At 37.9% G+C, this 26,131-nt stretch overlaps 1 protein-coding gene across 4 annotated transcripts in view; it reads left to right on the top strand.

The window, feature by feature from the left end:
• The window catches only part of KLF12 (KLF transcription factor 12), a 435,411-nt gene that overhangs the window by 152,251 nt on the left and 257,029 nt on the right, over positions 1-26,131 (top strand). The gene's annotated exons all lie outside the window — the stretch shown is intronic.

The following is a 26,131-nucleotide window of genomic DNA, read 5'->3' as shown; positions in this document are numbered from 1 at the left end:
CTGGGAAGTGCCCTTCGAGCTCAGCTAAGTTGTGGCCATTCAGATCCGCTGTCTCCCATTGCTTCTCTCCCTTCTCACGTGCTGGTCTCCTTCCTCACCTGCCCTCCACCTGGAGATCATAGATCATACACCTTTTGAGTTCTGTACTCGTTGTGATCCTGCTGGTTCCGTCTGAGGACCTGAAGCCCTGTCCCTGGGATGCAGCCTTGTCATGGAGATGAAGGCCCACACAGAGAAGGCTCATCTGCTCTGGAAAACCATCTGCCCAGGCTCACTGTTCTCCAGATTCGCTCATCTGGTGAAAGAGTGCAGGATCAATTGTGGCCTTGTGTGGTCCTTGACACAGTTGTTAGTGTCACTAGGGGCTGAGACTCTGCTAGATTTTGACCGTCCGTCTATAATGCGATAGACTGATTGGGCTCAGGCCAGGGCCCTGAGGCTGCAGGGAGCTGCAGTGGAGAGCGCAGGAAAGATAAAACATAGCACAAGAAAAAAGGGGCGGGGGGCTGATTTATTTGTCTGCCTGGTAGAAACACGTGAGTTGTCTTGACATCAAGGGCTTACCCAGGTACCGAAGGTTGGAGCAAGATTGCGAGTGTGAGTGATATGAAAAGTTGGTATTCAGTGTATGAATGAAAAATACCAGGTACAGCGGTAGGTTAGAGGCTAGGTGGGGGGGGCAGTAGCTGGCGGTCACCATGTCTGGGGACGGTTAATAAGGAGGCGGGCGTTAATTCAGACCAGGAGGCACTAATAATACAGGAGGGAGATACAGTGTGGGTTGTTGGAGGGCAAAGGGCTGCAGCCTGCCGTTTCCGAAGTACAGGCAAGCTGGTGGTGCCCCAGGCAGCTTCTCCGCCACAGAGCTGGCCTGGCAAGTGGTTTCCATCCCACCTGTCACCTCTCATATCCTGGTGAGATTTCCTGGAGGTCTGTGTTGAGCCCCAGCACAGGACTAGCAAATCCTGTACAATAAAGGAGCAGTTGATGAAGTGAGTGAAAGTAGAGAACTAGCCTCTGATTGGATTCAGAGAGAAAAAGAAAAGCTTTTGAAAACGACCTGCCTTAAATTCCTAGAACTTCATCTATAACCCCAGAAAGGCTCTGACTCTATTTTGCGACTTTGAGCGAATTCAGAAGTAGAATTCTAAACAGAGAGTAAGAACAATTAGATTGCTGAAAAAAGTTCAGTTACTTGTAGGGATAGACCAGTTTATATATTTACACATGTATGCCGTGTGTGTGTGTGTGTGTGTGTGTGTGTGTGTGAGAGAGAGAGAGAGAGAGAGAGAGAGAGAGAGGGAAGGAGGGAGAGATTGATTCTAGTTTATGGGTAGACGCTTGCTAGATTTTTCTGAGTTTTAACTTAAAAATTTTAACTTAATCATTCGATTACTTTTACACTGAATTGCAAATGTAATTCCTATTTCTTAAACATCAGGATCCTATGAATGAAGATATTTTACCTGGTTATTTCCATTGTAGCCTCTGTTTTTTCCAGTGGCGACCACTTCTGGGGATTAATGTTGCCAAACTATAGATAGGAAGGACAGAAAATGTTACCTGTAGAATGTATCATATTTGTGCTTGGAAATTCCTTTCTTCCCCATCATACCCTCATCCTAAGACAGAGAAAGTGGTAGAAAGAGGTGGGAGTGTGGCTGCTGGCCAGATTTGTTATTGGTGACTGTGACAGCGTTTATCTGTCTCTGAAATGCTGAGGGACTTACGGACGGTTGCGCAGCAGTTAGTAGGAAGGCTGCATCAGTCTAAACTCTGTATTGTAACATTTATTTGTACATCATTTCTAAAAGTGCCGCTTAAAGTGAACGGCCCCAGTAGGGAGATGATTGTAGAGATGGTCCTTGTGAAGCTGTCTGCTTGGGATGAAAAGAGACTGATTGCAGGTACAGGAAGGGAAGCAACACTTTTTTTTTTTTTTTTTTCTTTTAGGCAATTAAATGATAGATTTACATTTCTAAGTTCTGGTTCCACACCAGGACTTGAATGCATCTTAAATGCTCACTTGTCTAACTGGATAATTACCACAGCCCCACCTTACCTCTCCTCTCTCCACACAGAGTTTGAAGAAAACTGGGATATCAGTCAGATATTTGCGGGTGGAGCTGGCATGCACTTTGGCTGTTGTGCAGCCCACTGCTGGCCAGTTGGGCGCACATAATCCAGGGGAGGCAAAGAGGCAGAAAAGGCTATGAGATTTCTGTTGCGGCTAAGAGGGAGACAAACTCCTTTTCCCCGGTTCTAATCAATTATACAAAAGCTGTTTGTTTTTTGTTCTGCCGGAAACCATGCATGTGGTTGTAACGCAGGAATTTAATTATAGTGGAAAAGTCTCTAATGCTTTATGAGTGAGAAATTGAATCTCAACCGTACTTTGCCTTTAACTGTCGAATCGAGGTACAGCTAGAGCCCCAGCAGTTGCTCTTTCCACATTGAAATAATGTTGACCAGGTGGGAGGTGGGACCAGTGGGCTAGCTCATTGTCATTCTTCTTCTGTCATCTCAGTCTTGTTAAGTAGTCCAGGGTGGCATGGCTGTACTTCAAGGAGATGATAATATTGTTGGCATCAACAGCAGCTTCCTTTTAGCTTTTCTTCTTAAGTAATGCTGAAAATCTCAAACATATATCTTGGAAATGTAGAAATTTGGAGTTGGACGGTACTATAAGAATTATCTCATTCAACTGGATAACGCATAGGAGGAAAAAGATCAGTAAAAATGAAGTTACTTGCTCAAGGTTACCTAGCCCATTATGGACTGGGAGGTTTGGGAGAAAGAAAGGCAGAAAGGGAACATGGTTATTTGCAATTCACAGGTTCAAAAATCCAGCTGAAGCAAGTACTTTTGCCCGTTTCTGAATTTAAAGCCAAAGGTACCAGGTACATATCTTTTTAGTGAATGTCTAAATAAACGGATGGGTGGAGTGTGCATGAGAACCGAAGAAAGAATGTGAGAGGGAACATGAGAATGGATTTCTCTGATACTTTTTTCCTTCTTTGAAGAAAGTGTTAGAGTTGTGATCATGTGTGATGGAAGAGAAAGACAGAGGGGATTCTGAAAAATTGAGAAATGGGTCACACGAAACCTGAAACATGTCTCTAGTCAGTGGTGGCCGAGGAAAAGGTCTGGTTTACAGACTGGAAAATGGCAAGAGAAGGATTTTCGTAATCACCTGATGTTACGGTAGAGGTATTCTGAATTCACTGCTTAGGCTATGGTTAAATATAAAAATACAAAAATATTACTCCTCTGTACTAAATATATTTATGATTATTAATCTCTGCATTTGTGATAGCTCAATACTTTTATCTTGAGGCAGCTAGCAACATAGCTCATTTGTTGGATAATGCACCTTTTTTTCTTTTAGTTTGGTTAGTTGAGTGTTCTGAGGATTTCTCTTCTACCCTCTACTTCTTATGCTTTCAGTAAGTTTCAATTCTTGTGTTAAAACCATTGCTTGTGTTATAGGATGACTATATAGTCTTAATAAAGCAAATTCTAGCCAACTGTGTCAATTTTTTTCATAATCAGTGATTTTGAAAATTCTTATTTAATCACTTAGAATTTTTTCTAGTTGAAAAAGTAAGGGTAGATACTTTCTTGAAGTTATGAAGTATTTGATAGATATAAAAGAATATATGTAATCGATATATTTTATAAGACATGTAACAAAGAGAAACCCAACTTGAGAAATAGAATGTTCCCTATGTTTAAAGACTCGTTTTAGTCTTAGACATGAACATGATCCTGAATTTTGTACTATAATTTCTTTGCTTTTTATCAATTATTAAGTATATGTCGATGAGCTATATAGTGTTTACTTTTGTTTGTTTTGGAACAGCGTGTAAGTAGTGACGTACTATTTATGTTGTTTTGTGATTTGCTTATGCTATGCAAAATTTTTGGTTTTGACAGTCATGCATGCATACTGGTGAGATTACTGATTTCCACAGCTGAAAAGAATTTTATCTTAAGCTTGCAAACTGAAGACATCAGTCTTTTCCTTAGTCAACCACACCTTCCAAACCTGGCTTATAAGAAGCTAAAAGGCAAAAGTCTGGGAATTATCTTCATCCCTGGCTCTATTTCTAATATGAATGATACAGAAGCATTGTCAGTTGAAGAGTTTTGCACATTTCTAGGTCATGCCTATACCAGGGGCTTTACATGTATTTTGATAGGCCCACATCCTGGGTTTGGAAGGCAACTGTAAAAAGTGTAGCAAGTAGAGATGGCTGATTGCCCACCAAGGAAGGGAAAAGGAAGACTAGCTGGTGCCTTTCTTCCCTCCTTTCCTGGGTCTACCTTCAGTATTCCTGGATTGAGGAGAAATAATAACAGTGGTGGAAACTTCGGCAGCAGCCTTGTTACACAGTTTTCCAAGGGTCCAAAATAATTTCGCTTTATACCTTGAGAAAATTTTAATTTCTTCTTCCTCCAGGATTTATAAATCCCTACAAAAATGTGTATATGCTGTATATTACATATATATGCGGTAAGTGTGTGTATATATATATATATATATATATGTATATACATACATATACGTATGTATATGTATATATATATGTATATACATACATACATACGTATATGTATATGTATATATATATATTCTTACGTGTACACCCAAAACACTAGGTTTTATTAGTTTCACCAGATTTTAAGAAAAAATTATGAAAGCTTCAAATTTGAGTAAAGTGATTCTTTTTACTTCAAAAAAAAAATATGTACCATACTTTATCCCTTCTCTAGCAGTAGGAATTTCTATTCTTTCCACCTTTTTGATACTCATTTTGTTACTTTTTTTTTTTTTAGAAAAAGTGTAGTTGACACACAAAGTGACATTAGGTTGAGGTGTACAACATAGTGATTCAATAACTCAGTATGTTATTGTTATGCTCACGACAAGTGCAGGCCCTGTATATTACTGTTGCAGTATCATGGACTGTATTCCTTGTGCTGTGTCTTTTATTCCTGTGACTTATTCCATAACTGGAAGCCAGTATCTCCCTCTCCCCTTCACCCATTTTGCCCATCCTGTCACCTCCCTGCTTCTGGCAACCATCAGTTTGTTCTCTACATCTATAGGTCTAATTCTGCTTTTTGTTTATTCTTTTTATCCCCGCATGTGAGTGAAGTCATAGGGTCTTTCTCAGTCTGAATTATTTCACTTAGTGTAGTACCCTCTAGGTCCATTCATGTTGTCTCAAATGGCAGGATCTCCTCCTTTTTATGGCAGCACAATTTTCCATTGTGTACACATACCACATCTTATCCATTCGTCTATCAATGGACACTTAGGTTGCTTGCATATCTTGACTATTGTAAATAATGCTGCAGTAAACACAGGGGTTGGCATACATCTTTTCGAATTAATGTTTTCATTTTCATTGGGTACGTACTCAGTAGTGGAATTAATGCATCATATTGTATTTCTATTTTTAATTTTTTGAGGAACCTCCATACTGTTTTCCATGGTGGCAGTACCCACTCAAAGTCCCACTGACAGTACATGAAAGTTCTCTTTTCTCCAATTTATTGGTGTAAAGATCCTGTTAAATTTCCACAGCTGCCATAACAAAATAGCACAGACTGAGTGGCCTTAACAGAAATGTGTTTTCTTCTCTGGGGGCTAGAAGTCCCATATAAGGTGTGATGGAGTTGATTTCTCCTGAGGCCTTTTTTCTAGACTCATACTTGGCCGCCTTCTCCCTGGACTATTCATTGGATCTTTCCTTTATATACCTCTGTGTCGTAATGTCTCCTAAGGACATCAGTCGTGTTGCCTGAGGACACACCCATTTTACCTCATTTTACATTCATTACCTCTTTAAAGGTTCTGTCTCCAAATACAGTCACATTGTGAGGTACTGTGACTTCACCATGAGAATTTTGGGGGGACACAGCTAAGCCCCTAACAAGGATGTTCACAGTTGTCCATTAATTATACACACACACACACACACACACACACAAATTTTTTTTTAATGTTTACTTATTTTGAGAGTATGAGCAGGGGAGGAGCAGAGAGAAAGGAAGTTGTAGAATCCAAAGCAGGCTCCAGGCTCTGAGCTGTCAGCACAGAGCCGGATGCAGGGCTTGAACTCAAGAACCGTGAGATTATAACCTGAGCCGAAGTCAGATGCTTAACCAACTGAGCCACCCAGGTGCCCCATATATATATTACTCATAATACTAAAGTTTTATTTATTTTTGAGAGAGCATGAACAGGGTAGGGGCAGGGGGCGGGGAACAGAGATTCCAAAGGGGGCCCTGTGTTGACAGCAACAAGCCCCGTTTGGGGCTTGAACTCACAAACTGCAAGATCATGACCTGAGCTGAGATCGGATGCTCAATCTACTGAACCACCCAGGCACTCCCTATTATATTTTTAATCTTGTTTCTGTACTTTTATCTCCCTTTTCATTTTATTTATTTCACAATGATTATTTTTACTTTCTTCTTTTTTTATTTCCTTTGATAAGTCTTGCCAGGAATTTATCAGCTTTTGAAAGAGCTCCTTTTTATTTGTTGTTTCTTTTATTGTGTTTTTGTTCTACAGTTTGTTAATTTTTTATTTGTTTTTATTTTTCTTAAAATTTCCCTGTGTTTATTCTCACATTCTTGTCTTACAGATTTAGTTGCTGAGCTAATTAATTTTCAACATTTTTATACTTGAGACATTTCAGTGTATAATTTCATTATATCATTTGGTCCTATTTATTTTCTGTATTCCATTCTAATTTCTTCTAGAATCATGAATTATTTAGAAGTTTGAATTTCTAAATGTACTCATAGTTATTTTTTAGTTACTAGTTACATAGTTATTTTTTTAGTGTTACTTCATTGTGTTGTATTTATAGCATGTTGTTTACTTGATCATAATTCTGTACGGTCTTGCTATATGGCCTCACTCAAGAACAGTTTTTTGTAAATGCTTTGTATGTGTTTGAAAAGAATTATGTTTTCTTATTGTTGGGTACATCATTTTATGTTTGTCCAGTAGATAAAGCTTTTTAATTATTTTGCTCAAAATCTCTCTGATCTTACTGATTTTTGCTTGGCTAATCTACCCATGAGTGAAAGATTCAGTTGAAATCTCTAATGAAAATCATGGCTCTGTCAGTTTCTTGTTATTTCTGTTTATTTTGGCTTTATGTATTTTGAACTATGTTAAGTAGGTGTGAATACTCATTTAGAATTGTAATATTCCTAGAAAACTGACCCTATGTCTCATTACGTAGTGATCTTTCTTTCTTTTTTTTTTTTTATAACCCATTTTGCCCGAATGCCTCTTTTGTTGGAATTTAATATACATACTCCAACCACTTAGTTACTTTTAGCGTTATAAGGACGTGATTCAGTTTTACTTTAAATGCCCGCAGATTCTTTGAAAGATTGCAAGTAGGAAATTCACATGGTCAAGAGTTGTGAAAAAATAACATGGGCTTCTGTATGGGAAATGAATTCGAAAGTTGCAAAAAACGAATCAGTGAGGCTGTTGTAGGGCAGCATGAGATGGTGGTGGCTTGGCTTGGAGTGGTCACACCTGAGATGGAGATAGAGCAAAGTTCTGTTTCATTGGAAGTCTTGAGGGCTATTGGTGAATGGGTGTGAAAGGCGATAGAATGTGTGAAGCTCCATTTTCTACCTTGAGCCACTGTTGCCTTGAAATGATCATTTACCAGGCTTGAAGTGATAGGCATGCTTCTAAGTTCGTACCTGTGGAATTTATTTATTTTTCTAAAGTATATTGATACTCTCTGAAACAGTTTTCATCCTTGCTGCTTTAGGGGGGATAAGCTTAACACCGTATGGGTATGCTGTGAAAGAGTTTTTCTAAACAGTCCTATCTGTAAACTTTCTTTCTTTTTTTTTTTTTGATTCACTGTGTGCCATGCACAGTGCCAGTTTTTCTGGTCTTCCAGCAGCGAATATGGTGAGAGTAGGATGTGATGGCACCGAGTTTAGTAGTAAATGCGGACCAACACAAAGGCATTTATCAATACAGAGTGAGAAGAGCTTTGTTGGTCAGAGAAGTATGTGGTTCTGTGACAGCACAGAGCAGGGGCACTCGACCTAGATTTACTCGGGTAATTATTGTGAAGACTTCCCAGTGAAAATAAAGCATGTGGTTCAACTCATTTACTGTGAAAACAGAGAAGAACTTTTGAAGAGGTTTACGGAAGAAATTGGCAGATTTGCATTTTAGTGAACTCCTGAGGGTATGATCAATGGGTTGGAGTGAGAAATAAGGGAAAACCACCAGATAAGGGCTGATGATGATGCCCTCTTGAAGTTGGTCTAGGCTTGTCTGTGGGGATGGAGAAACTGGATGGACTTGAAGGAAATTTAGGAGATAAAGTCATGAAGATTTAGTTATTCAGTATATATGGTGTTGAAGAAAATAAGGCCGTAAGAAATGATATAAAGGTGCAGCTTGGGCCACTGGGGGCGGTGGGGTGGTGCTACTAGGAAGACCAAGTTTGCAAAATACAATGAGATCTTTTTAACCCATGAGATTGGAATTTCCTAGGAGATACCCAAGGGGATTTTCCAGCAGATGTATTTGAGCCTGTTGCTCAGGAGAGAGTTCCAGGATGGAAACTTAGGAAGTCGGGGCTATATTGATAGGCTCGAAGCTGTCAGAGTAAGATTTCATTCTTTTTTATGACTGAGTAATATTCCATTGTATATTTATGCTACATCTTCTTTATCCATTTGTCAATTGATAGACACTTGGGCTGTTTCTGTATCTTGGCTATTGTAAATAATGGCTGCTATAAACATCGGGTGCATGTATCCCTTTGAATTTGTGTTTTGGTATTCTTTCAGTAAATACCAAATGCTATGATTGCTGTATCACAGCGTAGTTCCATTTTTAATTTCTTGAGGAACCTACAAACTGTTTTATACAGTGGCTGCACCAGTTTGCATTCCCACCAACAGTGCACAAGTGTTCCTTTTTCTCCACATCCTTGCCAAAACCTGTTGTTTCTTGTGTTGTTGATTTTAGCCATTCTGACAGATGTAGTTTTGATTTGCATTTCCCTGATGATAAGTGATGATAAACATCTTTTCATGTGTGTGTTGGCCATCTGGATGTCTTCTTCAGAGAAATATCTGTGTATGTTTTATACCCATTTTTTAATTGGATTATTTGGTTTTTTGGGGGGGGCATAGAGTTTTTTATTTTCTTTATGTATTTTGGATACTAACCTTTTTTTTTCTTTTCTAATTTTTATTTAAATTCTAGTTAGTTAACATACAGTGCAATATTGGTTTCAGGAGTAGAATTCAGTGATTCATCACTTACGTATAACACCCAGTGCTCAACATAACAAGCGTCCTCTTTAGTACCCATCACCCATTTAGCCCATCCACCATTCACCTCCCTCCATCAGTCCTCAGTTTGTTCTCTGTCTTTAAGAGTCTCTTATGGTTTGTTTCCCTCTCTCTTTTTTTCCCCCTCCCAAACGTTAATCTGTTTTCTTAAATTCTACATGAGTGAAATCATATGGTATTTGTCTTTCTCTGACTGATTTCACTTAGCATAATACATTCTTTTAGCTCCATCCATGCCATTGCAAATGGCAAGATTTCATTTTGTTTGATGACTGAGTAATATTCTATTGTGTGTGTATGTGTGTGTGTTTGTGTATTAGCTGCCGTGGCCAAGGTCAAAGAGGGTGCAGCTTATGTTCTCCCCTAGGATTTTGATGGTTTCCTGTCTCACATTTAGGTCTTTCATCCATTTTGAATTTATTTTTGTGTATAGTGCAAGAAAGTGATTCACTTTAATTCTTCTGTGTGTTGCTGCCCAGTTTTCCCAACACCAGTTGTTGAAGAGACTGTTTCCATTGGATATTCTTTTCTGCTTTGTCAAAGATTAGTTGGCCATAGATTTGTGTGTCCATTTCTGAGTTTTCTGTTCTGTTCTATTGATCTATGTGTCTGTTGTTGCACCAGTACCATACTGTCTTGATGACTACAGCATTGTAATACAGCTCAGTGTCCAGAACTGTGATGCTTCCAGGTTTTGGTGTTTTTTGTTTTTTGTTTTTTGTTTTTTTTTTCCTTTTTCAGGATTGCTTTGGCTTTTTGGGGTCTTTTTTGGTTCCATACAAATTTTACGATTGCTTGTTCTAGCTGTGTAAAAATGCTGGTGGTATTTTAATGTGGATTTTATTAAATGTGTAGCTTGTTTTGGGTAGTATAGTCATTTTAACAATGTTTGTTCTTCCAATCCACGGGCATGGAATGCTTTTCCATTTCTTTGTGTGTGTGCTCTTCAGTTTCTTTCATAAGTATTCTATTGTTTTCAGCGTATAGATCTTTTACCTCTTTGGTTAAGTTTATTTCTAGTTGTCTGATTGTTTTTGGTGCAATTGCGGATGGGATTGATTCCTTGATTTCTTTTTTCTGCTGCTTTGTTATTGGTGTATAGAAATGCGGCAGATTTCTGTGCATTGATTTTATATTCTGTGACTTTGCTAAATTTATATGGATACTAACCATTTGTTGGATATGTCATTTGCAAGTATGTTCTCCCATTCCGTAGTTGCCTTTTAGTTTTGTTGTTTCCTTCACTGTGCAGAAGCTTTTTATTTTGATATAGTCCCAATGATTTATTTTTGCTTTTGTTTCCCTTGCCTCCCACATCTAGAAAAAAGTTGCTACGGTCTCTGTAAAAGAGGTTACTGCCTATGTTCTCTAGGATTTTTACAGTTTCAGGTCTCACATTTAGGTCTTTAACCCATCTGAATTTATTTTTGTGTAGGGTGGTAGAAAGTGGTCCAGTTTCTTTCTTTTGCATATTGCTATCCAGTTTAATGAAAATAAATTTTAGATATATTGTATTTATACTTGCCAGATTTCAAATATTAACCAAAAATTAAGGGTGAAAAATAGATAAACTTTTATCTTTTTAAATTTTCTGTATACATTTTTATTAGGATAAAGGAACTTCCGGAGTTACAAGGTTATTTTTGTATTACATACTAAATAGGTAGTTGATTCAAATTTTAGATTTTTAGATGAAAATACTTGTTTCACTAATGGAAGAACTAATTTTTTTTAATGGGCATACAGTGAATTTCCAATAGAAAATTCATTTCTTGAGTTTCAAGGTTTTCTTTTACTGAATGACAGAACAGTTAGCAAATTTATTGGTTATGTAGAACTCTCTACCTGGTTCTCTGGAGGAGAAGACCTGCACTGTGTTCTTAAAGTTCATTGAGTAATAAAGTAGCTAAAGATTTAAATTGGTTTGATGTACATCCTGGTTCTTTTCCATGGCTTTTCATTGAGCTATTTCTTATAATTTATCTCCTGGTCAACTAGATTTCATTTTCAAGTGATTTTCAGAAAATATCATATCCTGCATTCCCTAAGATATTTTATACTTGAGCATATTAATTGACTACTTTTATACTCTAAGATCAGATTGATTTAATAAAACAATTGGATCGTACTTTTCTGCAGAAGTTTCTGGTAACTTAGTACCAAAGTAGTCTTTTTGCCACAACTTCTATATTAATGATTATGTTTGGCTAGATTCCACTGAATATTTTGTCAAGGACTCATGGATGCTGTATTCCTTGACCTGTTGCTTGTCTAAATATCTGTTTCTTTTATATTTTAAAGATATTTTGCTTTGTTGTAAAATTCTCAGGTTCTCCTCAGATATCTATAGATTACTTCTTCGTCTTCTGGCATTGAGTATTCCTCACAGAACAAGGAGACTGGTCTGATTTCCCCCTTGTTAGTAAACTGTTCGTTTCTGCCTGAACACCTGCAGAGTTGTTTTTTTTTCTTTAGCTTGAAGTTCAGTGACCTAAGGACGTAACTTCTTTTGGATCGTTCTGTATCAATTTTTCCTGGAACACTGTCTATTATTTCAATCTATTCTTCCTTCATGTTAGGGAAAATTCATACTACTATTATTTGAAATATTTTTTCTAGCCAGTTTTTGGGTCCTTTTTACAGGATCAGCATTTTTCAGTTTGTTCTTTATGCCTCTTCTGTTTTCTCCATTAAGAAAAATGTATTTGTCTTCCTTTGTGTTCACTGGATTAATTAAACCTTTTTTTTCTACATCAGTATTTAAATTTTTTTATCTATATCTCCTCATTTTTAAACATGTTTCCTTATTCCATTGCTGTTTTTCTTCTATTTATTAGTACTAAATTGATAATTTTTTGGTCTTTAGTACATTTGGATCACTCTGCAACACCTTTAAAATTTTTTTCTATTGTTTTGTCATTTCATCTTTGAGTCCTTTCCCACTAGTAATCATTTTTTGAAGTTCTCCCACCATGTGAAGCTTTTTGTTTTTAGGTTGTGTGTTCTTTAGGAATGAGAGCTTTTTTTTCTCCTTTGCATGCTTGTTTCCTTTCCTTCCTCTCTTTTCATTTTCTCCTTCTTTACTTCCATTTATCCTGTGATAGGTTTATACGTTTTATTTCCTCTTGTCCTGTTAGTAGATATTCTATTTGCTAGGATACAGTATTGGTTAATCTTTCTTCCCTTCTTTCTTATAGTTGAGACCTATCTGTTTTCACTTGGATTTTACTTTTTGCTTATTTTTGTTTTTTCGAGATGGGGAGAGTGAGAGCTAGAGCAAGTGAGAGAGTGAGCAGGGGAGAGGGGCAGAGGAAGAGAGAATCTTAAGCAGGCTCCACACTCAGTGCAGAGCGCGATGAAGGGCTTAATCCCACAACCCTGGGATCGTGACCTCAGCCGAAATCAAGAGTCGGACCCTCAACCGGCTGAGCCACCCAGGTGCCCCCTGGTTTTTACATTTTGAGAATTAGTTATTGTCGGTTCCATTTTGCTATCATTCAAGGACAGCAGTGGCATGGGGCTTATTCTGGGGAAGTGGAGGAGGAAAGGGCTTGGCTGAATTGTCAAGGTGTATCAAAGTGTCCTCCCCCTTTTCGGCCACGTGTGGACAATGATGCCCTTTCAAAGGAGCACTCAGGGATAAAACCACCTTACAAAGGCATGCAAACTATTTCTGCACCTTTCAGCTGAGTGCCATGAAGCTACTCCTCAGGGAGCTTCGTGATATTTTGTTTCCTACTGTGGCTTCCCTCTTTAGACACATGAGCCCTGTTGTATAGATTCTAACATAATAAAGAACTGAAATTTTCTCCATAGGATCATTATTTTAAATATTTAAGGTTGTACTTCAGGGCCAGTAGGAACATCTTCTATGTTAAATAACAAGGCCATTTGACATATTTTCTGGAGCAAACCATATATGGAAATAGTAAACAGACTTTCCATTTCTCTTTTTTGTATATCTTTCCATCTCTCTTCCCGTTGCCAGCACAGAAGCACCTTCCTATAAAGTGTATATCATTTTAAGTGATCTCTCACTGGGCATCCAGATTTTCTGTTGTTCTTGATGTTTTCGTTTGAAAAGATGTAGTATTTGTGGGGCGCCTGGGTGGCTCGGTCGGTTAAGCATCCGACTTCGGCTCAGGTCATGATCTCACGGTCCGTGGGTTCGAGCCCCGTGTCGGGCTCTGTGCTGACAGCTCAGAGCCTGGAGCCTGCTTCAGATCCTGTGTCTCCCTCTCTCTGTGACCCTCCCCCGTTCATGCTCTCTCTCTGTCTCAAAAATAAATAAACGTTAAAAAAAAATTAAAAAAAAAAAAGATGTAGTATTTGTAAAATCCATGCATGAATTCATTGTATCCAGTGCCTTGTAGAAACATACTCTTTACTTCTCTGTGTTTATCTCACACAAGGGGAATAATTCTTTTTTGTTACTGATATAAATTCACTTCTCACATGGGCAAAACATACACACTCGTCAGTGTCCTCCTGGTGATTCATTAAGTCTTTAGGGTGCAGGAGGGCAGTGGTGGGTCACACTAGGGCAGGATTTTAGCCAGGAGTGTGTCACCTTGGATCGATCTACCAGTTACTGGTTTCATTTATGTTTGAAGTTGCTCTACTGTAGCTGTGATTACTGTGGATTCCATCTGAGACATACAAGATGATAAAAGTAAACTGAAATTTATAAAGTTTACAAGTATCTCCAAATTAACCTTGAAGTCCAGTGTATTATGTTATGTTTAAATGTTATTGGTGTTATACTTACTTCTTTTGAGACGGCAGTAGAATCTTAAGGAAATTGTCAGTTACAGGTGTCAAAGACTGATTATCTGTGTCTGAGGAACTACATGTTCTAAATGATTATTATTAATCAGTTGCACTGCTAATTTTATTGATTGGATTAATTATAGGGAGTCAGACTTTGAAGACTATTTTAAAGACATTCCATGATTCTTTAGTGGAACATTCACAATGAAAATGTGTCAGGATAATGGGCAAAGTTTCATTTATTGTCAGCATTCCTTATCCTGATATGCTGAAAACTCACAATGTTTGAACAGGCTTAAAATTCTCATGCAATAATTATGTTATCTTTAACAGGTGGCTGTGATTTTATATACTCATGCATATTAACTTTTCTTTCCTTCTTTTTTCCAAAAGGTTTTTAAACCTTTTGGAAAGGTTTTTCCAAAACCTTTTTTCCAAAAGCATTTTAAGGTTTTCTTTGCCATTATAACTTAGCATTTATTTTCCTGAGAGTCTTTTTGTACCATTCTCTTTGATTTGGTAAACCTTCATTGATTGTGTAATATGAGAAATGGGATTGTTTAGCCAGTGTAATTGTGCAACCAGTTAATTTGTGAGTGGAAAACAAACTGGCAAACAAACAAAAACTTTTAAAATCTCTGTCAATTCAGGTAAAAAAAAATCTTTTAGCTCTGTTTTTTCATAGTTCCTATTACTATCATGAATGCAGTATTTTCATTAGCATCAGTAGTTATACACAAGATCTGCTGGAAAAATGGTGGTAATGAAACCTGTCTAGCCACAGTTAATTAAGGAGTTTTCTTCTTTGAGCCTCAGGAGAAATATTCACCATGCATTTCTTAAAACATGGCCTTAAAGAAACCAGCTTCCTCCTTACAATTCAGTAACTTTTCTTGTCTTGAGGGATATCTTCATGGAGGTGGAACTAAACTGGAAAAGGGTGATGTAGCCCAGATAAATTATATATGCATTACATCGTTGCCTAAGAACAGGGGTCAATAGTTCTCTTGTCTGTTAGAGTATATAATTGTGCCTGCATTAGATGCTGGCAGCTTATCAGAGGCTCGGGCTGGCGTTTGGTCTCAGTTTATTTTATTAAGGAAGTGCATGTATTTGGATTTCATTATGTCTCTCCCCCAAATTATTAACTTCAGTATAAAACTCTTAAATGTGTTTGCAGTTGATTACTTATTAAAAGATTCCGGCAAGTGAAGGGTTTAATTTATAATGTTTAACTTCTTGACTCCTTGCTTGACTGCATCTTTTTTTTTTTTTTTGGCATCTATTTTTATTGATATATTAACATATTTCTTAAAATAGCCCAGTTTTTTTTATCCCTTGCCAAGTTCTGATAACTTTCTCATTTTGTGGTATTTATGCTTATAATATTTTACCATTTGCAGTCGGTATAAATTTAACTTTGAAAACCCCTAACAATTCTTTTGTTTTTTTAAGGGTACCCTCCCAGTTGATACTAACAATTTTTTTTTTTTTTTGCAGCTTATATAATATTGTTTAAAAAACATTCTCTGCCCTTCTGCTACTTCCAGCCCTTGATGTAACCCACTGAAAATGGGTACTTTTGACAGCATCTGTACTGGGAAATGCTTTCCAAATTAAACATTTGTTAGAACACACAGTTTATTTGGATACATCTAAGATCCTAAATATTTGATTCAGCTGCCAGTATGTGCTTTATTGGCTAATGTTTCTAGAGTGTTTCCATATTTTTATAGGCTAGCGGCCAAGTTGTCCCAACAGTCTGGTGCCTCTTGGGGAGTTGAAGTGGTTGTGGACATGGGGAGGTGCTGGCACTAGGATGCTCCTGTGTGTAGTCCGTTGGCATGTTAGAACTCACAGAAGTTGACCCCTTCAACCTGGAAACGTATAGATGCTAATGAGCTTCCTTAGTCTGTCCAGAGTGACTTGAGGAAGCCCACTCAGATCCCTGGTGACATTGATTCAAGGAAATCAGAACTGTTAGAGCAACTTAGTCATGTTGGACCTAAGGTCATCAAGAAGTTTAGTACAACTGAGATCTAAAATATCATTGTTGTACAAAGATATATTATGGTTAAAAAAATACTGTGTAGTGCTTATGGTTTATAAAGCACATTCTTCAGTGTCTTCTCATTTAATCAATTAAAAAAATACTTGGGAGGTAGATGTGTTATATCTATTTTACAGATAAGAAATCACACAAGCTGGGAATGCTGGTCTGTGGGTTTAAATCCTCATCATTGAACTCTACCTTCTGTGTTCTCTCACGGTCCTACATGGGAAATAAGGCATGGCCAATGGAAGATGGACCGGCCTAATGTGACACAAAATTGCACCAAATGTATATCAGATTAATGACCTAGGAACTCTGCTTGTGGTACCAGCATCAGAAGGTCAATCAGCAACAAGGATTTGCTGATCCTAACTAAGCACTATGGAATTATAAAGTTTTGATTAAATGAGATGTGAAACTACAAGTAGGTGTCTATACAATGAGAACAAAAAGTGGATAAGTGTAGATGCACATTTGCACATTGTCTACCAACAGGTAGACATAAGTATGTTTTCTCTGTGTGTGTGTATATGTGGCATTAAAAGGAAAAAGATTGGACGGTCGCCCTTTGAGGAAGATTTTGAGAATGGTGTATGTTAATTAACTGAGACCAGTTGCAAAGGCTTCCGTTCCTCAAATGCAGAGTGCTTTTTATAGATGTGCTTGGTGGCAAGCAATATGCTGGGGTCTGGGGGATACAAAGGTAACTAATACATAGGGTTCAGCCCTGAGGAGGAATTTATAATCTAGCAAACACAGTAGAGGAAATGACTCCTTCAGTTTGGCAAGGGGAGTGAGTTGTCTCTCCTTAGAATTCATGTGTTGAAACCCTAACCCCCCAGTGTGACAGTATTTGCAGGTGGGGCCATTAGGAGGTAATTAGATCATGAGGCTGGAACCCTGATGTTGAGATTAGTGCCCTTAGAAGAGACGTGAGAGATTTCTCTCCTCAAGTGACAACACAGCAAGAAGATGCCATCTGCAAGTAGAGAAGAGAGGTGTCACCAGGAACTAAATAGACCAGCACCTTGATCTTGGACTTCTCAGCCTGCAAAATTGTGAGAAACCAATTTCTGTTGTTTATCCCACCCAGTGTATGGTATTTGGTATAGTAGCACGAGCTGATTAATATAGTAGAGACAGGAGTCTTCACAGACCCATGTTTGGATGAGGATTTGAAGGATGAGTAGGAGTTCTGCCACCAAATAAGGAGGAAAGGGGTATTCCTCCCCAGATAAACCAAGTGTGGGTATGCCCTAATGTGTACAAGGGAATGTGAAAGATTCTAGTGGTTGTATGTTGTTGAAGGGATTTGAGAGAGGTTAGAACCCAGTCTGCTGGCTTTTGACTTTTTTTTCTACTTCTCTATTTTCATATATTCAACTTAGTTTGGTCAAGATAAATTTTCATTATTTACAGTTGTTATCTAGGATATGCTTTAGAATCTCTGAGAAGATAGGCTTTGTATTCTGATCCTTTGTCAGTTTTGATCCATATTTCTTGGCCACTGCTTTCCTTCCCTATCTCCCCCCGCCCCCCCAACACACACACACACACACACACACACACACACACACACACACTGGGAATCCTAACTCAGCAGCAGCCCAGTATTTCCCTTGGATAAATATCCTCCAGCTCCGATATAACAGAAAAAAATTGAGAACAGCTGCCGTAAGCAATAGGAACACTTTTAAAAATTATATATATAAATGTAAATATGTATTGATGTATATATATATATTAATTGTATGTTATAGTCGTATATAGAATTTATGTACAATACACATATTTTAATGTTTTATTATTTCTCCCATATATATATATATATAATATAAACATAAATATGTATAGTAGGGAATATATATATAAAATGGGGAAAAAACATCAACCTTATGTGTTTTATAGCAATATAATTCATTGCTGATGTATATATAAGTTGGAAAGGAAATTGCTGGCAGCCGGGAAGCAGAGGGTATTCAATAGTCAGGAAGAGGTGATGACCCGATATAAGGCTGCAGCAGTGGAGATAACATGAGTGTAGAGAGAGATTTCAGAGGTGGCATCAATACTACGTTGCCACTGATCAAGAAGTAAAAAGGGTCAAAGGTGCTCCTAGATTTCTCATTTGGTGCAGGTTGATATCATTAACACGAGTAGAGAATAATGGAGAAGGAAAAGAAAGGAGGTTTTTGGAAGTATGAAGTGGGAAGAGAAATGAGGAACTGAGGAGACTTCATAAACTTTCTTGGACACTTCTTAACTCCTAGAGATGCACGTAGAGGTTAGGATAGGGAGTAGGGACCTAGAACTCAGGAGGGAGATGTGAGCCAGAGGTAGATTATCTGTAGAGAGATGGAGTTACAGCAGTGGGTGTGACTTGGGTTTCTCCAGGAGGAAGGTGTACCTGGGAGAAGTGATGCAGCCTGAGGTGTCGCGCTCAGGTCCTAATGGTGATCCTGAACATGTGATGGATGCTCTAGGGGCTCCAGGAAAAATACAAGAAGAACAAGTCACCTCTTAGAGTTTACACCCAGAAATAGTCTTCCCATCTGTACTTGTTTTATGTTTTATTAAGTATTTTCACAAAACCATCTTTTAGAAAACTTCTGTCATCTAAACAAACAATAAAGCAAAGAACGTCTCAAATTAGAGTATTCATTTTGCAGTTAGGTTACTGACTGGCATAAATGATGACATACACAGATTGTGTTCTTGGGGGCGGGGTGTGTGTGCAGAAATAGAGGCATGTCAGATAATTGTCTCCATTGAGAATATTTGGTAAAGTAGAGACATATAGGAGCATAGTAACATACCACCATTGAGGTCGTAGTTGTCCAGAAACCATGGCTATTTGGGATTCCACCAACGATTCGGAATTACACAGGTAAGACTTCTGAGAAAACAACTAGACGACACAAGGTATATTTACCTCACTTCTACAAGACTATGTTGCGTGCTCAAGTTTCTTACTACTTTCCATGCAAGTTTAGCTGGCTATTTTTTTAAATTAAATATATACAAAAATGAGAAACAGCACATTTGTAATCAGCATTTTACAAAGGACCTTAAGACTTATCTGGTTGAATTTCCTCATCGTACTTAGGCCCAGAGATGCCAAGTGACATGTTCAAGGTAATTTAGCCAGAATAATAAGCTAAATCAACTTGACTGTTGGTCCAGCGTTCCTTCTATTCCACCATAGGGCAGAAGGAGCATCTATAAAAAGAACATGATGGCATGAAGAAGTAAAAGGCTGACAGACTATAAAATGCAGATACAAGGAGCACAACAGTGTATGCAGTATAGACACTTCAGTGGGCCCTGAAGTTATCTCTGTATGCAGCATTGCATAGCCTTTGAGGTTCGTAATTATTGGTCTGAGTCATCAAGAAAACGTTAACTTATGTCCGTTTCCATGTGTGTATATATATATATATATATCTTAGGAATATTTCCATCCCAAGTGGTTAGTACTTTTTGTTTTAAATTTGGAGTTAAAAGAGATAACCCCTTACCCATCCAGAAAACTAAACTCTCCAGAATACAACATTCCAAGAAGGCTGTATATGTGAGGCTTATTGATAAAGAAACAAACCTTTCTTGTGACCTGCTCACTCTTTCATTACGATGACGAGACTTAGATGTTTGTTGCACGGAATAATATGCCTTAATCGCTTCTCGGCCTTTTGGCTAAGATCAAGTGCAGAATAATATGCCTTAAAAGTTGTATGACCTTATTTAGAACCGAAGTCCTCGTGATGCTTACAGGAAGGAGTTGTCTGTGTCTTCTGCTGTGCTTGTATAAAGCTGATGGCTTACGGCTCATTCTTGGGGGAAGGCATGAGAGCCTCAGGAGAATTTCTTTTTTCACTTTTGTCTTAGAACCAGGTCCCTTAAACTCTTATTCATATATTGTCCACCTCATTCTTCTGTCTTTGAACACCACCCTACTTGAGTTCTGTTATGTAACCGTGTATTCCAGTCTTGGCTGATTTCTTCATCTTGGCATTCCGTGGCTCTCTGCACTCATTCAAACCTTATTTTCTCAGTTTGGGTGGCTGGCACGACACTATTTAACCAGTGTTCTTGGTTCAGCCCACTTGGCTGTCAATCTCTGCACCTTCTATCCTTTTCATTAGGCCAGGAAACAAATTCTCAAGTCAAAAAGCATTTAACTATGGGCTAGGAAAATGTTACATTTGTATTCATAGGAAGTTATCAGAAAACAAAATTGGTAGGGTTTTTAAAGCAAAGGAACTTGTTAGAATTCAGCATTTTTACTTGTCTTTAACCATATTGCCACATTATTTATAAAATCTCATCTATAAAACTTGCAGGTAAACACACACATAAAATTTAAATGGACACGCTCATTTTCTTTATCTCAGTTTGGGGTATTTAAGTGGCTGAAATTAGTTAGAATTTTTTATCAAGGTGGAAAAGACAGAAGTTGTTTGTATACTGTGGAATATTTACTAACATTTCACTGTATTTCCCAAGTAAAGTTCTGGAAAATTGCTGGGCGTATAAATTGAGGGCTGTTGAGTTTTGGGGCTGCTGTGAGACCTTAGGGGTTACTTCCTCTTGAATAGGGTGAGAGATTGTGGAGGATTGGGGCAGTGTACGGAATTGACTCCCTTGTGTGTCACTGGGTGAAAATTGTATTTTGGCTCAATCCTTTTGCACATGGCACTGCAAGAGGCCACAGAGGTTAGGACTGCATTCAAGCTATTCTCAGAGGAGACCTGGCTGCCCTTTGCTTACAAATCCCCAAGGAGAAGAGAGTCCATGACCTCCACTGGTGCACATTTCAGGGCCTCACAATCGCAGTTGTAAGGAGTTCTTCCTCAAGCCCATCCCTAATCCTTCCTCTTTCAGTTTCTTTTCTCTGGCATTTTTTTTTTTTTTAACTTTTACAGATTTCCCCCCTTTTTAATTTCTTTATCAAAACAGTACATACTTATTATGTGTTCATTAGACAAGTAACAGAAAACTTAAAAAAAAGTCAGAGACAAGATAAGTAAAGCTACTATCGTCTTCATTACATCCAAAATAATGAGATAATTTGCGATATGCCATTTGTGTTTTGGTTTTTATACTGAAGGATGTATAGGGCCAACCTGTTTGTGTCAGTGGATACACTTCTCTGTGTTTTGAAATGACCCTTCGTAGGATTTTATTTTATGGCTTGATAATTTATTTAACCACCCTCCGACTTTTGGATATTTAGGTTGCTTCCAAGCTTTAGTAATTACAAACAGCAGAGAAATAAATATTCTTTTGCACATCCTTAATTATTACCTTAGGATAAATTCCAAGAGTTAGAATTGCTGGAGCTAGAGGCCATGCGCATTTTATGGCTTTTAATATTTTTGGCCAAGTTGCTCTGTGGTTTATAGTCCCACCCACTAGAAGATGAGAGTGGCCTGCTCTTAATTAGTTTACATTGCAGCTGCATTGCAAGAACTTGGAAAAGAGAACTCAGTGGTATGAGATGCTCAGGTCCTAGCTTGAAGAGCATGCCATAATGGGGCTAAATAACCACCATCCTTTTCCTCTACGGGTGCCCCTTCCTGTCACCTCGTGCCTTACGGTTATAGTGGGAAGTTTTTGTGTATTTGGTCTTTTTTTAGAGAGGAGAAATGAATGGTGAAAAAAGGAAGGGGAATGTTGGATCATGTGTGTGAGTGTTCTCTGCATTCCCAGCCCAAGTGTGCAGCGGGATCATGAACAGCCGTGTAGATTGAAGGCAGGGTCTCTGCATGGGTGATAACCGGCATTCCTATCTATCATCCCGGTCTGCAAACCTGATCAGTCTTTGTCTGTATGGGACTGTACGGAGGTAATCAGAGGCTGGAAGCCTTGCATCTGTTAGTTAGGAAAATCAAATTAGCACAATTTATAAATTTTGTGGAAGAATGGACAAAGTGGGCTATCAAAAATAATTTGTGCTTATAAAATATAGTATTTCCTGTGGCGACTTGATATAAACATATTCCCCTGAAGATTCTTCCATCTGAAGCAAATACATGAGAAATTTATTGTCTTAGAAAAATGTACTTATAATGGTGGTAGCACTTACCATTAAAGTATAAAGATACTGACAATAACTTAGTTCACAGCACTGCTTTTCGTGGTTGTTTTGTTTGTAACCTAGTCATGTTGAGAGTATTTGATCCTAAGGCAAAGTCTTTGGACTGGCAAGTCACAGTGGTGTCCTGAGATGGGTTACAGGTGTGCCTGAGGTGTCCCATCACTTGAGCCTCCGGGATTGTCTGCAAGGCCAGCCTTGTCTGATGACCCCACTGTGAAGTAGAATCATTACCTGTTCTATAGATCCACAATGGAAAAACAGTTGGGAAACACTGCATATAGATCTGTTTTGGCCTTTGGCTTCCCTGAAATATTAAACTTCAGGTTCAGGTCAACGGTAATGTGTCTGAGCATCCTTTTACTCCGCCTCATATAGATTACTCTGATACTGTTTTGGGAGAATTGAGACATCTAAAAAGTTTGGGGTATCTAGTAGAACTAGACCTACCTAAGGTTCTCATAGAGTGATTCTGAAATTCTAATACAGACTCCAGTGCTCTTTTGCCCTTGAAAAATACACCGAGGTAGGCTTGGTTTTGCACCTATGAACTGTACCATGAACAGAGATGCACAGATAGCCGTCGGTAATAGCCATTTAGGAGCTTACTGTTGTGTGGACCTGCTTATTAATATTTGCGTTTCCTTGTAGACCGTGTTGCTCTGCATCCTTGGCTGCAGTTCACGTAGGTATGAAAAAGTACCGAATACCTAGGCTTCCTCTTTAAAGTTACACCGTAGCACAGACCATTTTCTCATTGTCTCAGCTTTGGATGGAGGATTCTGAATGATACAAAATTAGACCTCAGATATTTGTCCTGGTAGTTTAGGAGGTGCTATCAGCGCTTTCGAGTTAGTTTCTCTATTTGTTGGCTTCCCTGGTAATAAATCGTAAAAGCAGGCCCATGAGTCGAGCCTCAGGCGCTGTTAACTGCTTACGTTCCTCTTTGTAATTGCACAGTGCTGGGTTTTTCCTCCCATGCATCATGAAGTAGTGTGCTCCTTTTTGCCAACCCTCTTGGATCTTTGCACTTGTCAACCAGGGAACCAGATCTTAGCACTCAAGCTGTATATGGTTTCTTACTTAAAAACTAATAGCCCGAAGAAGTGTAAATGTAGAATGCTGTACCAGGTGATTACATTTAGACAGCTGTATTAGCATTGTATATTGCTTCTCTGTAACGTTTTCTGTCGAAATGTTAAAGGTGGCCCTATCCAGTATTTTGCATGAAAAAATTATCTATTGATGTTATTGCATCATATCAAGTACTAAATCATCAAAAGACTTTTCCATATAGAGAAATGGGATTATTTTGTTGAATACTTTTTAACTTAATGGATGGCTGGTAGAAGGAAAGTTTCCAAAAACATTGTTGAATGACTTCTGCTATTTTTTGGAAGTAGGAAGACTCACTACCTAAAACTGTTTTTTTTTGGTGTTCACATAATGCATTATAAAATTGGAAACAGACTGAAAAGTTAAGGTTAGTCAAGGCAGAGTGCTGTGACTCAAAACCTGCAATTGTTTTTCCCTTCAGACATTTTTCAGAGACCTGCAAATCAAAGTCAGATAGGTACTTATAACAGATACAACTTATATATGAACATACACACACACACACACACACACACACACACACACACACACATATCCATATCCTTCTGATATCTTCTGGCATAAAAATAACTTTTATTGCCTTATTTAGTTGTATTTTAATCTTAAATATAACAAATACACTGGGTGACACTTTTCTTTATTGCCAGGAGAAAAATGATTAAATGCAGAATGATCTATTTGCCTGTATTCTAGATTATTAAACAATCCCTTCTACTGGTCTTGGCAAAATGTTCATAGTTAATGTTGGATAATAGAGTAACATTTGAGTCACTGTTTTAAGCATGTTTAAACAATATAATATAGTGTGGGAGACTCGTCTGTTTCTTCAAAACTCTCGGGCTAGCATCTTACTACTTTGGTGGTTTTATAGACTTGGCAATAATGGTTGTTTTCAGGAATCACCATTCTTGCATGTATCTAGATATTATTTCTGATGTCCTCTGAATAAAGTAAGCATGCATTCTTGAATTATCCATTTATTTTTTAACTGCTTTTTTGAGGCTACTCTAAAGAATATATTCTTGTTTTCAAATTTAAAACATGCAATTTGAGATTAAACTTAAACCAGAGAATTTTTTTAATTAGCTTTATTTTTAGAGCAGTTTCAGGCTTACAGCAAAACTGAGCAGAAAGTATGGAGAGTTCCTATGTCCCCCCTGTCTCCTCCACCCGTGCACAACCTCCCCTACTATTGACATCCTGCCCCACAGTGGGATATTTGTTAGGGTCAGTGAACCTATATTGATACATAAGTATCATTCAAAGTCCACAGTTTACAGTGCGGTTTACTTTTGGTGTTGTGTATTCTCTGGGTTTGGACAGATGTATAATGACATGTACCCACATTGTACTTTCATATAGAATAGTTCCACTGCCCTAGAATTCCTCTTTGCTCTTCAAGTTTATCCTGCAGTCTTCCTTCACCCCTAGAAACCATTCTTTTTTTTTTTTTTTTCTTTTTTTACTGTCTCCATAATTTTACCTTTTCTGGAATATTATGTAATGGGGATCATGCCATATGTAGCCTTTTCAGATAGGCCTCTTCCACTTAGTGATATACGTTTATGTTGCATCCATGTCATTTCATGGCTTTATGGCTTATTTCTTTTTAACGTTGATTAATATTAAATTATTGAGATGTACTACAATTTATTCATTCACTTACTGAGTGACATCTTGGTTGCTCTCACATTTTGGCAGTTATGAATGAACACTATTATCAACATCCCTTTGTAGGTTTTTGTATGGACATCCATTTTCAGTTCATTTGGATAAATTTCAAGGAGTGTGATTACTGGGTCCTATAAGTAGTATGTTTACTTCTGTAAGAAAGTAGCTATACCATTTTGCATTCTGACCAGTAATGTATGAGAGTTCATGTCACTGTACATTGTTGTCAGTATCTGGTATTGTCAGTGTTTTAGATGTTGGCCATTCGAATAGATGTAGTGATCTTGTTCCAATTTGCAATTCTTTAAAAAAAAATTTTTTTTTTTAATGTTTACTTTTCAAGGAGAGAGAGACAGAGTGTGAGCGGTGGAGGGGCAGAGATAGAGGGAGACACAGAATCTGAAGCAGGCTCCAGGCTCTGGGCTGTGAGTACAGAGCCTGACGCGGGGCTCGAACTTACAAACTGTGAGATCATGGCCTGAGCCGAGGTTGGATGCCCAACCTGCTGAGCCTCCTAGGCGCCCCAATTTGCAATTCTTTAATGACCATATGATACTGAACATCTTTTTATATGCTTTCTTGCCATCTGTTTATCTTCTTTGATGAAGTGTCTTTTAAGGTCTTTGGTCGATTTTTTAATCAGATTGCTTGTGTTCTTATTTTTGAATTTGAAAAGTTCTTTATATGTTTTGGTGCTTGATGCCCATACAAGTGGGGGTGGATCTTTTTTACTCTACTGATTCAAATGCAATCTCTTCTGGAAACACTCTCACAGATACATCTATGAATAATGTTTTACCTGCTATCTGGGCATGCTTTAGCTAAATCAAGATGATGTATAAAATTAGCCATCATAAATATTCTTTGTCAAGTTGAGAAACTTCCTCTCTAATCCTAGTTTATAGATGTGAATTGTATCCAGTTGGTTGATGGTGCTGTTGAATTCAATTCTGTCCTTGCTGATTTTCTGTCCACTGGATCTGTCTACTTCTTTTATCTATCTTTTATCTATCTTTCTTTCTTTCTTTCTTTCTTTCTTTCTTTCTTTCTTTCTTTCT

This window comes from Panthera uncia (assembly GCF_023721935.1).
Source record: "Panthera uncia isolate 11264 chromosome A1 unlocalized genomic scaffold, Puncia_PCG_1.0 HiC_scaffold_16, whole genome shotgun sequence".
Classification (NCBI taxonomy): Eukaryota; Metazoa; Chordata; class Mammalia; order Carnivora; family Felidae; genus Panthera; species Panthera uncia.
This window is presented reverse-complemented; position numbering and strand designations above follow the sequence as displayed.